Source organism: Cydia strobilella, chromosome 19 (genome assembly GCF_947568885.1).
Source record: "Cydia strobilella chromosome 19, ilCydStro3.1, whole genome shotgun sequence".
Classification (NCBI taxonomy): domain Eukaryota; kingdom Metazoa; phylum Arthropoda; class Insecta; order Lepidoptera; family Tortricidae; genus Cydia; species Cydia strobilella.
In genome coordinates this window covers 8,254,510-8,269,852 of record NC_086059.1, presented here as the reverse complement: position 1 = coordinate 8,269,852, position 15,343 = coordinate 8,254,510, and the positions used below count along the sequence as shown (strand labels likewise).

The window sequence follows — 15,343 nt, the reverse complement described above, 5'->3', positions numbered from 1 at the left end:
GCCTGTAAATTTTGCAGACTTATTATTTAATGCACTAAAATGTTGGGGCCGTGCACGCACACGTCACGCAAGCGGTGTGCCGTCGTCTCTCATGACTTTCATGAGGATCTGTGTATTAGAACGCGCACGTGTACGTGCACGTCCATGCACATACTTCCGGTGTGCAGGCCTGTAAAGTTTGCAGACTTATTATTTAATGCACTAAAATGTTGGGGCCGTGCACGCACACGTTACGCAAGCGGTGTACCGTCGTCTCTCATGACTCTCATGAGAATCTGTGTATTAGAACGCGCACGTGTACGTGCACGTCCATGCACATACTTCCGGTGTGCAAGCCTGTAAATTTTGCAGACTTATTATTTAATGCACTAAAATGTTGGGGCCGTGCACGCACACGTCACGCAAGCGGTGTGCCGTCGTCTCTCATGACTTTCATGAGGATCTGTGTATTAGAACGCGCACGTGTACGTGCACGTCCATGCACATACTTCCGGTGTGCAGGCCTGTAAAGTTTGCAGACTTATTATTTAATGCACTAAAATATTGGGGCCGTGCACGCACACGTTACGCAAGCGGTGTGCCGTCGTCTCTCATGACTCTCATGAGGATCTGTGTATTAGAACGCACACCTGCACGAGGACGTCCATGCACCTTCCGGTGTAAAGTTTGCAGACAGACTCATTATTTACCTACCCTACTAAAAAGTGTGTCCTGTCCACTACATTTATTTTCATGGGGCTTTAACAACCTAAGTTGTTTAACATTATATTGAACTCACAGGTCAGATGACGTGCTTAAATATCGGTATAACTCAGGGGTTCTCAAATTTTTTATTGTGCGGCTCCCTTTACAATTCGTAACCCTACCGTACGGAACCCGAAACAGGCGACGTTCCATAGTTTTAATTGAGTTAATATATATATGTCTCTAGCATGTCAATGACAATACGGCATTGATGGCTGATATCCCAGTAAAAACCTTAGTATAAAACCTCATCATTATACATATTCTCGTAAAAAATATGTATGTACCTACTACTAAGGATAAAGTATACCTGCTCATCTTCAACAGTAAAACAAAGTTCATTCATTATATTCAAAATATAAGCCTTTAAAATTCCCTTTCTAAAATTATCCCTGCTTTTAATTTTTGCCCACAATTTTCCTTACGTTACGTTAAAAGCATTATACTCAGTGGTAACTCCATTACCCTTTATACATTCGACGTTTATATGTACACATTTTGAACTTTAACACATTGGAATAAAGTGCAATATTGTAGTATAATATCTTTGACAGTCGACACTGTTTATAACTCAGAATAAGGTTTATAACTTCTTCATATGCGTCAAGTCACTAATATGACAAATGCTAAATTTTTTACCTGAACGGAGCAATATTAATTTTAATACATAATATATTATTTTATATAATATTATGTTTTAACCGACTTCAAATGTCCAAAAGGAGGTTTTTTTTAATTTGGTTGTATGTTGTTTTTTTTATATGAGGTAACAATTAAAAACCTCAGAACTCTCTCTCTATTAAAAGTATATACTTACAGATCCGATTTTTGTCCAAATCTAGTTCTGCCAATGAGATTTATTTGTAATTGAGGAAACTCCTCAAGTCTAATAAGCATACATACAGTGATATTTGTATTTTCTTCAACAAATCAAGCATTTACGAGTACATTGTAGCATCTCATACCTGGGTCCTAACTCCCAGTCCTTACTCCCACGGGCTGATGCTCTGGATTCTCCAATCGGCTATAATTCCTTAACGCTTTTGCCTTGTCTTCCTGTCTGATTCTCGTCTTCCAAATTACTCTCTGAAACTTTTGATTTAAAATGTTTTACTTTCTGGCTACCATTTCCAATTCTCCCTAAACTCCTTCTACCCTAATACGGCCCTGACCCGTCCGGTTACTTACCTTGCTGTTTTTCTAATCACTTCATGTTTTTATAATGATTTCAAAGCTAATCGACCTAAAATTCACTATAAATTTTCCTTGACATATTTGTTTCTTTGTTTTGACATAATCCGTCAAACTAATAATTTACTCTAAATTCTTTAGCATGAAGTTTAGGTCGTATAGTTTTCAAGTAGTTTGTTCTAAATTTTACCTAAAAATTGTTACTGGTGAACAAATATTTTCAAATATTTTCAAAATTAATAACGAAGTAAAGAAGAATTCTAGAAAATGTTATTGCTAGCTATATAAGCGGCCCAGCGGACATCTGAATTCAGTTTGCTTCTAGTTCCCAACAAAGGAACATCAGTTGTAAGGGTCCGTGCGGGGCCAAGCCAGGCCCCGCACCATCAAGAAACCCTCGATCGCGCTCCTTAAAAGGTTACCTGTGTTCCTGGCGAAGTCTGGCGCTCTCTGCACGCACCCAAGTCCGGTGGTGCTTTGCAGTTGCTCTAGCGGAGCGCCTCGTCTCCTAGGCGCGCGCTATCGGCGCGCCTCGCCTCAACAGGCGCGTGCTGTCACCGCGCCTCGCCCGCTATCGGCGCGCCTCGCCTCAACAGGCGCGTGTTGTCACTGCGCCTCGCCTCTTTGAAGAGCGTGCTTATCAGCGCGCCTTACCCAGCGCGCCTTACCGTGCGCGCGCTATCAGCGCGCCTTACCCAGCGAGCCTTACCGTGCGCGTGCTACCAGCGCGCCTTACTGTGCGCGTGCTGCCAGCACGCCTCACCTTTGCGCGTGCTATCTGCGCGCCTTACCTTTGCGCGTGCTATCTGCGTGCCTTACTCTTGCGCGTGCTATCTGCGCGCCTTACTGTGCGCGTGCTACCAGCGCGCCTCACCTTGCGCGTGCTATCTGCGCGCCTTACCTTTGCGCGTGCTATCTGCGCGCCTTACTGTGCGCGTGCTACCAGCGCGCCTCACCTTGCGCGTGCTATCAGCGCGCCTATCCGTGTGCGTGTTCCTGCCTTGCACGTGCTATTAGCGCGACTATAAACTTTATTTTATTCTTTTTGTAATTTAAACCATCTGTAGCGTGTCATATTTAGACAATAGCCGTTAAATAAAGAACCTACCCCTGTTATATCTATCTTTCCTTTCTACCTCCTCACTCCCAGCTCCGTTACTCACTCCTCCAATATACGTGGAGGAGGGAGTAACGTGACAGTTTTGGCGCCCAACTTTTAAATTTACCGGCTTTCTTAACCCTCTAAATTCTAAATTATAGACAGCATCCTTGTCTTTAAATCTTAAATAACTTTTCGGCCTCTTTCTGTTTAATTTTATATTTCCTTAGTCAATATGGCACGTTTTTTTAGATTATCTTATTATAGCAATCAGACTAGATAGCTACTTTTTTTATCACTTTTATTTCTAATGATGTATTTTTATAGGTCTTTAACTTTATAATAATTGTACTTCTTTTACTTTGCAGCTCAGCCCGTCCTCCTCCTCCCCTTTGTCCTTCTTCAAGCTCGTTTTCATTCTTCATTAACTGTCATTTTCCATTTCTTTCATTTTGTGTGATTGTATTCATCTGTAAATATTTCTTCATTCTCGGGTGGCTTAATAAGCCAGGTGCCCTTCTTTTTCTTTTCTTCACCCTGCAGAGCGGTAGTCCAACTCTGAAGAAAAAAATAAGCCTTATGGTCAAACACTACTTTTTTTTACTCTACTGTGGTAGGTCTACCCCTACCACAACCTAGAAGTAGGTTCTACCCCTACTCTCTATTCTCTCGTCGGCTCTAAACCGACTAGAACTTGTACATAAACTTATCTTCGCGGAGCGGCTGACTACTCCCTTAAAATAAGCCTTAGGTCGTTCATTATTATCTTATTATCTTTTCCAGTGGAGCGGCTGACTACTCCCTTCTATAAAGAAGCCTCAGGTCATAGCGAGGACTTCTTAGGAGTGTGCGTCATAGAGCGTGAACCACATCCCCTTCCTTTGCCAGAGACTTATGAATGCGTGATTATGACAGGAGATGTATGAGTGCAGGGAAGTTCCTCGATCTATTCATCTTCTTCTCCATTATATCACTCATCCTCTCGTTCCATTTATTCATCCCCATTAACGAGCTTGCTCTTTCTTTCTTCTGACTTACTGACTTACCTACCCACTTAATTACTTACCTACTTACTTACTTACTTACCTACTTACCTTACTTCCTTTACTTTCCCCTAAACTTAACTCTTCACAAAAAAAAACTTTTCCGTTTAAGATTACGACAAAGTTTTTTTTTCCGTGGTTTTTGGGGTAATGTAGCATCTCATACCTGGGTCCTAACTCCCAGTCCTTACTCCCACGGGCTGATGCTCTGGATTCTCCAATCGGCTATAATTCCTTAACGCTTTTGCCTTGTCTTCCTGTCTGATTCTCGTCTTCCAAATTACTCTCTGAAACTTTTGATTTAAAATGTTTTACTTTCTGGCTACCATTTCCAATTCTCCCTAAACTCCTTCTACCCTAATACGGCCCTGACCCGTCCGGTTACTTACCTTGCTGTTTTTCTAATCACTTCATGTTTTTATAATGATTTCAAAGCTAATCGACCTAAAATTCACTATAAATTTTCCTTGACATATTTGTTTCTTTGTTTTGACATAATCCGTCAAACTAATAATTTACTCTAAATTCTTTAGCATGAAGTTTAGGTCGTATAGTTTTCAAGTAGTTTGTTCTAAATTTTACCTAAAAATTGTTACTGGTGAACAAATATTTTCAAATATTTTCAAAATTAATAACGAAGTAAAGAAGAATTCTAGAAAATGTTATTGCTAGCTATATAAGCGGCCCAGCGGACATCTGAATTCAGTTTGCTTCTAGTTCCCAACAAAGGAACATCAGTTGTAAGGGTCCGTGCGGGGCCAAGCCAGGCCCCGCACCATCAAGAAACCCTCGATCGCGCTCCTTAAAAGGTTACCTGTGTTCCTGGCGAAGTCTGGCGCTCTCTGCACGCACCCAAGTCCGGTGGTGCTTTGCAGTTGCTCTAGCGGAGCGCCTCGTCTCCTAGGCGCGCGCTATCGGCGCGCCTCGCCTCAACAGGCGCGTGCTGTCACCGCGCCTCGCCCGCTATCGGCGCGCCTCGCCTCAACAGGCGCGTGTTGTCACTGCGCCTCGCCTCTTTGAAGAGCGTGCTTATCAGCGCGCCTTACCCAGCGCGCCTTACCGTGCGCGCGCTATCAGCGCGCCTTACCCAGCGAGCCTTACCGTGCGCGTGCTACCAGCGCGCCTTACTGTGCGCGTGCTGCCAGCACGCCTCACCTTTGCGCGTGCTATCTGCGCGCCTTACCTTTGCGCGTGCTATCTGCGTGCCTTACTCTTGCGCGTGCTATCTGCGCGCCTTACTGTGCGCGTGCTACCAGCGCGCCTCACCTTGCGCGTGCTATCTGCGCGCCTTACCTTTGCGCGTGCTATCTGCGCGCCTTACTGTGCGCGTGCTACCAGCGCGCCTCACCTTGCGCGTGCTATCAGCGCGCCTATCCGTGTGCGTGTTCCTGCCTTGCACGTGCTATTAGCGCGACTATAAACTTTATTTTATTCTTTTTGTAATTTAAACCATCTGTAGCGTGTCATATTTAGACAATAGCCGTTAAATAAAGAACCTACCCCTGTTATATCTATCTTTCCTTTCTACCTCCTCACTCCCAGCTCCGTTACTCACTCCTCCAATATACGTGGAGGAGGGAGTAACGTGACAACATAAAAAAAAATTTGATAAAGTGGAACTGCTGACGAAGACCAGAATGGAACACCCCAACGTGCAGTTTCACGTCATTTCACGTTTGGCGATATGTCTTCTTCAATTTTTGTCAAGGTTGAGTTCTGATATTGGATTCCATGAGGAATTGAGGGAACTACTCAAATCTTATAAGCATACTGTAACGAGTGTAGTTCTCAGCGTTCGACAGCTATTCGTCTTGAACACAGTAGTAAAAAAACATTTACTCATACCCTACAACCCCCAGATCTTATCTGGCAAGCGACGTGCAGACATCGTTTGCACCAAAGATTCATTCCGCTCCGCAAGCACACGTAAGTTTTTCTGTTTCCTCGGCTCTTTCCTTTACAATAAATTCAATCTGTTATTGAATATTTACCCAATGCCCAGTAAAGTCTGCATAAAAGCTGTACAAACATTGCTCATCGGCAAGACGTACGAGGACACAGAAATGCTACTAGAAGAATTTACATAGAAGTTAAGTATAGTAGGAGAGATTTATATTATACTGTGCAGATTATTTATTTATTTATGTCACCAATTAACGTTCTAGAGAGTAGAAGATTAGTCATAGTCACTTAGTTTATTGTTATTATAAATAACCATTTTGTCTGGTAAGCATTTACCCACTGATACATTGACTTACAAAAAGTGCATACCTAAGATACAAGTAAATGTTTACTTAGTTTAGGTATTGTTATCAAATTTCCATGAGCGACAGAAAACACAAATTCGTTCGGTATTAAAGTTATTAACTTGACATGTACCTATTATGAGTTGAATCTGTGAATGTACTAGTATTTAAGTATAAATTGTATATTTTATTTACCATTGTATAAAACCAACTAGCATAAGTTTTAAATGAATAATTATTATCTTATCTTATATTATATTATCTTATCTTATACTTATAACGATTTCATTATTTTCATCTGTGCTATTTATTGCAATGGAACTGCTCATGAAAACCAAACGGAACTCCTGCACGTCAAATTTATTACGTCTTGTGGCTAATTGTAATTTGTTATGAGATGTATTATGGTCGTAATAATTTCAGTGGCATTTTAAACTGTTTTTTTTTAAATTTTTTTCGTAATGCGTGCATGTAATTTTGCAGCTCGCAGTACGTACAATACAGTACCTTAAAAATCTCGTTAATTTGTCACACGACAGGAGATATCTACGTTTGTGTATAAACCAATTAAATTAAAAAAAAAAAATTGTTCTATTTTGTTAGAGCTCAACGGGGGTGCGGAGTGTTAGGGTCGGCAACGCGCAGTCCTCTGGAGATGTAGGCGTACATATGCTACGGAGACTGCTTACCATCAGATGGGCCGTATGCTTGTTTGCCACCGACGTAGTATAAAAATAATAATTCATTTAATTTCTACACTTCACATCAAACTTGCAAAGATGGCGACTAATAACTTAACGATAAAATTAACATACCTACTCCATCTGCATTTCGCTTTGACAAGGCGTTTCCATTTCTGCAAGTCCGAATTTATTTTAAGCGAAGTTGAGCATTTAATTTAAATTTTGATTGGCCTGGCGTAGATCTCATTTGAAATATCAACGTCTGGAGAAGTCTTAAGAGGGCAGTTGACGGCATTTTTAACCCCAACGTAAAAAGAGGGATGTTATATGTTTGTCTGTCCGTCTGTCTGTGTGTCTGTGGCATCATAGCTCTCCAATGGATGGACCGATTTTTGATGCGGTTTCTTTTCGTGAGTCCTTGCGGTGGTACTTAGCTACGTTTGATAGAAATCGATCCAACAGTTAGAAGAGTATCAGCTCTTTTCCAAAATTATGTGAGGCGTTCTTGGCTTTGAATGAATTTTTTGGCATATAGCATGGGGTTTTTGAAATATTAAATTAACAGTTATCTTCATAGATACCTATACCTAGTCCCCGATTTTCTTTTTAGATGATTTATATATTTATTTAATTACCAAGGCACTGCGAAACTAAAAAAAATACAATACAGAGAAAACGAACAAACAATACAAATATAAACAAATTACAAATGAAACACTGGATTTTGGGATTATAATGACATTATTCACAAATATATGTTTTTTACTTTGGCAAAAAAATAAAAAAAAGATGTGTTGTTTTATTTTTTATCCCTAACGCAAATGCACTGAAGTTATTGAATGACCGTCTTCTTAATATTAACACTCAAATTTCAGTTTAAAAAACCATTTTCGGGATAACGACGATCAATAAAGGGAGTTTTTCATTGGGGTTGACTTCCTTACTGACTTTAACTTTTGCTATTTAATTAAATTAAGAGTTGTCCAATTAAAAAGTTAAAATCAGCCTCTCATTAAATTTATTTGTTACCGAAGATTTCATTAGGTATATAAATGGAAAACGAATAGGCAATAGGCATTAAGTAGTTAAAATATTTTCCACGTTATTTTTCTAATCTTCTCAGTTATTGTTGATAACAGTAAATAGGGGACGTTTTAATACGTAAGTTTATTGTCCAACGATTATTGAGCTTTCCTTGCTCAACGTATATAGTATACAGTAACGCATGAGTAGCCATTTTTCCTATATGTCTGTCAAATTATTTTATTTGTCATTAGAAAAAGGTAGCAAAAATTAAGTATGTTTTGAATTTTACGCTTTTTTCTACGGACAAAGTGGGTTATATATAATTATATTAAAAAAAAATCGTAAGCCATCAGTCCTCTTAAGTCCATGTAGCTTTTATAGCAGAAGGTACGTTAGTAACGAATGTAGAGTTTGATGCAAAAGGCACGAGACTCGTAGAAAACGTACATACTCGAAGAAATAACAAACTGGTTTAAAAGTTACCATAATAAATTATATAAAATAGCAAAAATCTTAAAAAATCAGGAAACAAAAAATTATATTCTTTTAACAGCCTTCGCCTATACCAAATTCATAGTCCGCTATGAACTCTCAACCTAGAAATGAGAAATGGGCGTTTTCTAAAATAAATATTGAAAACCTGATTCTTTGAAATCTGGATATTCTTGGGCTTATTCTACATCCTGCTATTAAAAAAAGATGTTCCAAAATGTCCATTCCATTACGTCACGTTTTAGTGTGAAAAAAAATTTTCATTTGTATGTCCGTGAAGTAGTGGAATGTACAATTTTCATTAAAAAAAAATTGGGACATTTTTTTATCATCAGGGTTGAATATGCTAGTGATTCTGAGTTGAAAGAACCCAAAAACACCAGGATCTGTGGGAATCAGGTTTTCAATATTTATTTTAGAAAACGCCCATTTCTCATTTCTAGGTTGAGAGTTGATAGGGGACTATGAATTTGGTATGAGCGATACCAAATATATGATAGGCGAGGGCTGTTGTATCGGACAAAAGCAAAGTAATGTTGATCTCTGATTACGTGTTGGTTTTACGCATACCAAGGTTTTGATAATACTGGTTGATATGAGACTCTTGCGCAGTGAGTGATGAAAATATAAGCCCCGCAATAAAAAGGCGTTATTACTCCATATAATTAAATTTTGGGAGCGAATGCGAAATTTAACGGTGCCTGGTTTACGAGTAGTGTTATTCCAACTGCGATGATGAGCCGAATGCTCAGAAAAGTCACTATAAATTCGCTATCTGAGGGCTTACTGCGAAAATCATAAATCGGAATTTCGCTATCTGCCTCTCTATTGCTCTTGCATATTCGAGCGATAGAGACTAGAGAGGCAAATAAACAAAAGAACGAAATAAGTGGTTCGCGGTTGGGCCGGTAGGTCATCTGACTATGCAAAGCTGTAAGGCAGGTACCGTTTCCAAAGTTATAAACTACATTAAATCGGGATATCGAAAATGACAGCAGAAGATTGTCCAATGTTTAGTTAATTATTTTTAATTTATAATAGTTTTATGTATTTTTCAAATTATTCTTAAAGGTTCGGGAACTATAACTATTATTGCATTTCTACAGCTACGAATATAATAATTAGGTATACATCTTTCATGTCACTGTAAATGTTGTATTGACTTTTGAAAGAGCCCTTTGTGGCTTGTGGCCTACTTGTATTATAGGTACATTTGAAAGAGCCCTTGTGGCCTACTTGTATTATATGTAGGTACATTTTTGAATTGCTTAACTAGCAAGGGTTTTCGAGCTTTTTGACCCGGGCGACGTCTAAAGGATGACTCGCGCTAGACCGAGCCGGAGCCGGGCTGGAGCTTCCGGCGTTTCGTTTTCTATGGAAAGCACCATGTGATCACCGATCAGCCGTCATAGAAAATCGCGCATCGGACGCCTCGGCCCGGGTCCGGGCCGGTCTAGCGTGAGCCTTCGCCATTTTATATGGAATCATTTAGAATCATTTATTTATTTATTTTATTACGGAATTTAACTCTTTACGTGCGTTTGGAGACTTCCTGAAGTATCCAAAAGGTTTACTAATGTATTGCCAAAAATCGTTTCCCAAAGTATTACTTTAGTCATACTTGTTATGGCCATTTTTTGCCCGGATGCTGCACTTCATGATAAAAGCAAGCCGCTTTGCACAGTGCTAGTAGGGACCAAACTGAGTGATTTGACCCGCAGCAGCGCAAGTTTCACCCCTTAGGAACAGAGATGGCGCCACTTCTTTAAAAAATATTTCAAAAAATTCTACAAGCTAAATCAATGAACCGATTTAAATGTTTAATATCTCAAATGAAAGCTCATTATATAAATTACTTTTAAAAAAATACTCAAAAAATATATACTGATTACTTTCGACAAAAAACGGCATCTTAAGTTTTTTTTTACTCGATTGATAGTTTTTACTTGGTTTCTCAAAAAAAATGTATGGAACATAAATAGCTTAATGCATGTATATATTACTGAATAAATAACAAGTATTATAAAAAAAACCCGACACCGATACCTCTCATACTTCACGAAATATAAAAGTTTGAATGTGAGTGTAAATTTCTTCAAAATATATTTCAAAAAATTCTACAAGCTTAACTATTTGACTGATTTCGATGTTTAATATCTCAAATAAAAGCTCATTATATACATTACTTATAAAAAATAATCATAAAACATATACTGAACCCTTTTGGCAAAAAACGGCATCTTTTTATTTATTTTTCTTACTCGATTGATAGTTTTTACTTGATTTCTTAAAAAATATATTATGGAACATGAATAGTTTAATAAATATATATATAGTACTGAGTATATAAAAGTATTACAAAAAAACCCGATACCGATACCTTTCATTCTTCACGAAATATTTAAGTTCAATTATGCACGTTCTTACAAATAAATCCTTTAAAAGAAATCTTCAACCGCAGTAAGTGCACTGATTTTAATATGAAATATGTCATATGAAAAGAAATCACCCAATTTATTTTAATAAATAAAAAAATTATCAATAAAAACTGAATAAAGTTTTTTCCTGGTGGTGAATTACAAAAAAAATATAACAAATCTAAAATTAGGAATTATTTTTATTTAAAGTGACTACATTTGTAAACAAAAAACTTAAATGTCCTCTTCGGGTTCATATTTATTTATTGCAACCATGGTTTTATAGGTATTACAAATTCTTGGTATGGACCCCGTGGGGGCATAGCAATAATACATGCATACTTAGGGTCTAATCTTAAATCTATGTGTATAATATAAAAGTAGGTCAATTTAGTAGTTTTTATACATATAAGCCGAATTGAATCAGATAATTGTCAGTGTATTAAATACAAAAATAAAAGGGCAACTAATTATTATTAGGTGATGTCAAATTATATGTTTCACCGGTAGATGTAAAACTGAAAAAGAAAAGTCGTTTTGAAGTACTCGTACCATTCCAATACTACAAAATCACTGATCATACATGAACTGGTTGCTGTAGATTACTGTTGAATTATTTTTGTGCCTAGTTGATAACCATTAAACCTAAAATTTTGTGCCAGACCTATAATTAGTGGTCAGCATGCAAAATAACCCTGGATTGAAAATTACATTAACTTACTTTTGATTTGTACAGCCACATTTGCATGATTTACACTGGGCTGTGCATGGCCAGCTGACGCGACGACACCCACAATGCATAGTTTCGCAGCCAGATTTGCAGCCACAATGGTCCAAGAGGCTTAATTGAGACCAAATCGCGGTAACTGCCGACCATTCCGGAGTCCAACTCTCTTTTTCCTCAGTCCATCCCCAAAAAGATGTACATGGTATGGAAACTTCTGGTTTCAGAGCGTTTCCCCATATATGGCCCTCTTGGTAAGCTGCTCGAAGTGCATGTTTATAGAGAGCAGCTGATGTAGGTGGCAGGGTTGGCAGGTTCTAATTTCTCGGCCAAATCAGATTTGTTCCCTGAACGACGCCCTCCATTGACTGACAACGAAGGTGGACAAATTTGGTTTTCGTACTCCAGTACAACAATTCAAGAATTCTTCCAAGAATTCGTTCAGATCAAGCTGCCTTTCTCTGGCCACTATAAAAAGACGGGAAAATAGGAGTATGTCAACTTTTAAGTTTTTGATTTTGTCAGTTGTCAGGTGTGTAACTACATATTTTAATTTTAGTATTATTGTTTGGCTAGATTTGTGTTATTGTTTGGCCAAACGGAACACATAAACGTAAATGAAGTTCACAAATATTTGTTTGCTTCAAAAAAACAAGCTTGTGACAAGCCTGCCACCTACATCAGCTGCTCTCTATAAACATGCACTTCGAGCGGCTTACCAAGCGGGCCATATATGGGGAAACGCTATGAAACCAGAAGTTTCCATACCATGTCCATCTTCTTAGGGATGGACTGAGGAAAAAGAGAGTTGGACTCCGGAATGGTCGGCAGTTACAGCGATTTGGTCGAAATTAAGCCTCTTGGACCATTGTGGCTGCAAATCTGGCTGCGAAACTATGCGTTGTGAGTGTCGTCGCGTCAGCTTACCATGCACAGCCCAGTGTAAATCATGCAAAGGTGGCTGTACAAATCAAAAGTAAGTTAATGTAATTTTCAATCCAGAGTTATTTTGCATGCTGACCACTGATTACAGGTCTGGCACAAAATTATAGGTTTAATGGTAATCAACTAGGCACAAAAATAATTCAACAGTGAATCTACAGGCACAAAAATTATCCAACAGTAATCTACAGCAACCAGTTCATGTATGATCGGTGATTTTGTAGTATTGAAATGGTACGAGTACTTCTCAAAACGACTTTTTTTTTCAGTTCTACATCTACCGGTGAACCCGAAGAGGACATTTGAGTTTTTTGTTTACAAATGTAGTCACTTTAAATAAAAATAATTCCTAATTTTAGATTTGTTATATTTTTTTGTAGTTCAGCACCAGGAAAAAACTTTATTCAGTTTTTATTTATTAATTTTTTTATTAATAAAATAAATTGGGTGATTTCTTTTCATATGACACATTTAATATTAAAATCAGTGCACTTACTGCGGTTGAAGATTTCTTTTAAAGAATTTATTTGTAAGAACGTGCATAATTGAACTTAAATATTTCGCGAAGAATGAAAGGTATCGGTGTCGGGTTTTTTGTAATACTTTTATATACTCAGTACTATATATATATTTATTAAACTATTCATGTTCCATAATTTTTTTTATGAAATCAAGTAAAAACTATCAATCGAGTAAGAAAAAAAACTTAAGATGCCGTTTTTTGCCAAAAGTATTCAGTATATGTTTTTTTAATATCTTTTTATAAGTAGTATATATAATGAGCTTTTATTTGAGATATTAAACATTAAAATCGGTCGAATAGTTTAGCTTGTAGAATTATTTGGAATATATCTTGAAGAAATTTACACTCACATTCAATCTTTCATATTTCGAAGAGTATGAGAGATATCGGTGTCGGGTTTTTTTTATAATACTTGTTATTTATTCAGTAATATATATATGCATTAAACTATTCATATTCCATACAATTTTTTTGAGAAATCAAGTAAAAACTATCAATCGAGTAAAAAAACAAACTTAAAATTCCCGTTTTTATCAAAAGTATTGAGTATATATTTTTTGAGTATTTTTTTAAAAGTAATGTATATAATGCGCTTTCATTTGAGATATTAAACATTTAAATCGGTTCATTGGTTTAGCTTGTAGAATTTTTTGAAATATTTTTTAAAGAAGTGGCGCCATCTATGTTCCTAAGGGGTGAAACTGCCGCTGCTGCGGGTCAAATCGCTCAGTTTGGTCCCTACTATCACTGTGCAGAGCGGCTTGCTTTTATCATGAAGTGCAGCATTTTGTTCATAACAAGTATGACTACTTCCCAAACTATTTTATGCAAATTATCATTTGGCAAAATTTCATTTCGCAAATTTTCATAATCCAACCTAACCTAACCCAACCTAGTACGTCATTTTCATTTCGCAAGTATGAGGTTGGGAAATGAAATGGTTGCGAAGTAAAAAACTTGCTAAAATTTCATTTAGGAAATAAAACTGATGCCATAAGTTTGTTGGGAAGTGAAATTTGGCGAAAAATATTTTGGCTAAACGGCGGTATCCCGTATCAAAACTTTGCCAGAAGAAGGTTGCTCATACAGCAGAGAATGGTCCTTCAACACTAATCCTAAACGGTGGACTCGCCTGCAAGAAACAAGCAATGGAAATACATGGCCGGGATGCCGCAGCAAAACTTCATATTTAAATCCCATGAACTCACCATTATTTGCACGAGTGTAGGATTCAAAACGTCATTTTGCTAATCGTAAAACATTGAATGTGTAATATAGGGTGTAATACAGTATATTTGGATACAATATTTAAAATGTATGATATGATGAAATTATCTATTTAAGTTTTAGCTTTCTAGTGGTAATTATAACTACTGAGTTATCTTGTGGAGACGGACATGGAAAAATTGTAAGAAATGAAATGAAATGAAATAAAATAAATAGAAAAATTAAATGAAAATCTTTACTTCAGGCTAGTGGCCCATAGATAAAAAAATATATTTTATAACTAAAAACTACAAAACACAAACAAGGGTACCCCTTCCCTTCCCAGTTGACTATGGAACCCTAAAATTAAGATTTAGCGTGTGCTAGTTAGTGGCCTAGGTATTTATTTATGAATATTCAATATTTGCTACCTCATTTTACAGTACCGGTAAATTAGGGTTACTTAGAATCGCGGGGAAACGCTAAACACTCTCATCGTGTATTTGCGTTCGCTTGCGTTCAAAAATCAACTCTCTACTTCTCAAATATTTATTATCAATTCCCCACGATTCAAAGTAACTCCTACTTACGGTAATTTTAATTGTCAGTGATCTTTAAAAGCGATTAAAAGGCTTAAAACCACTCAGTCGCGCGTATCACTCGGGAGTCCTTCAAGTTTTAAGGTTTCATAACAAAAACAAAGCGTTCATCCACTCAAACTTTTCACCGCGTCTCATTTCGGCCCAAAAGCAGGGCAAAGGTGTCAAATATGGATGGCTGCCTGAATTTTCACTCCCATTAGGCGGGTTTCTTGCGTGTTCCATTTACCTGATGGTTGTTTTGTTTTTACATGAATGCAGAATTTTTGGCGTGTTGGTCGAATGTCTTATGAGGAACGTGTTTATAGGTCTTGGATGCTTTTGTGTTTTTAGGTCGACGTCTGGTTTTTTGTTGAATAATAATGAAATGTAAAGGAATATTAGAGTAGAATAGAACCTTTTTAGTCC

The 15,343-nt window shown here is 37.5% G+C and overlaps 1 long non-coding RNA gene across 1 annotated transcript in view; it reads right to left on the bottom strand.

The window, feature by feature from the left end:
- Positions 1 to 15,343, bottom strand: part of LOC134750165 (uncharacterized) — a 169,429-nt gene that overhangs the window by 89,273 nt on the left and 64,813 nt on the right. The gene's annotated exons all lie outside the window — the stretch shown is intronic.